A 1,186-nucleotide genomic window follows, 5' to 3' on the forward strand; every position below is an offset into this window, starting at 1 on the left:
GGAACTCACTCTGTAGACCAGGCTGGCCTCGAACTCAGAAATCCGCCTGCCTCTGCCTCCCGAGTGCTGGGATTAAAGGCGTGCGCCACCACGCCCGGCAAAATCTTAAAACTATATTTATAAAGAGAGAGCGAGGAGAGAGCAGTGGCATCTAGACCCTGGGATCCATCCCCTCTTAGGGGAATATGTTGGCGTACATACCTTTAATCCCAGCAGTCAAAATACAGAGGCAGGTGAATCTCTGATTTAGATGCCAGCCTGGTCTACCTGATGAATTCCAGGCCAATCAGGCTACATAGTGAGAGACTGTCTCAAACAACACAACACAACAACAACAAAACCTTCCCCTGATGTTACCCCACCCCTCCCTGGGGGGGTCTATAGTTGGTGAGAAAGGGAGAGAAGATCTGAGTGTGTAACTACTTGTAGGGAGTCCATTCTCCTACAAGTAATCCCCTCAACCAGGACTCTGAAAGCAACTATAATGAAACACTTTGGAGCACGTGCGCACACAGAAAGAACTCTTGCCCTGCCATGTCTGGGGCTTATTTGGTGTAATTTATCCCTTTCTTCTTTCCTATCTCTGACGTTTGGAATAAGTATGTCTGCCTAATGTCTGTCTCAAAGTTGTAGTTTTAGACTTTTTAAAGATATTTTTTGCTTGTTATTATTAGTGTGTGTGCATGCACACATCATGAGTAGGGTGATCAGATGGTGCACGGCTTTTGTCCTACCACTCAGGAGATAGAGTCAGGAGGACCTTTGTGAGTTCGAGGTCAGCCTGACTCCAGAGTTCCAGAATAGCCAGAACCAAACTGAAAAAACTTGCCTCAAAACCAAAACCAACCGAACAAAAACAACAAAAAAGATAAGGCCTTTTTGGATGTATTTGGTAGTGCCTTCATGAATCGATTACTGTTCCTGTCCTTGTAAGAACAGCTAAAAGTACACTCCTGGTTGTGTCTTTTGCTCTTCCATTTCTTCTGTCTTGTGAGAGAAGCACCTCTGTGGAAACAGGGATCATCCGCATGGCATGAAATCTGCTATCACTTTCTACCTTCTAGCACGTGAAAAGTCAGTGGGCTATTTATGAATTATCATTCTGGACATTTTGTCCTGGCAGTAATAAAGAGTACAATACAGCAGATATCTGAATTTCTTTCTTTCTGTTTTTTTTTTTTTTTTT

Source organism: Mus caroli, chromosome X (assembly GCF_900094665.2).
Source record: "Mus caroli chromosome X, CAROLI_EIJ_v1.1, whole genome shotgun sequence".
Taxonomy (NCBI): domain Eukaryota; kingdom Metazoa; phylum Chordata; class Mammalia; order Rodentia; family Muridae; genus Mus; species Mus caroli.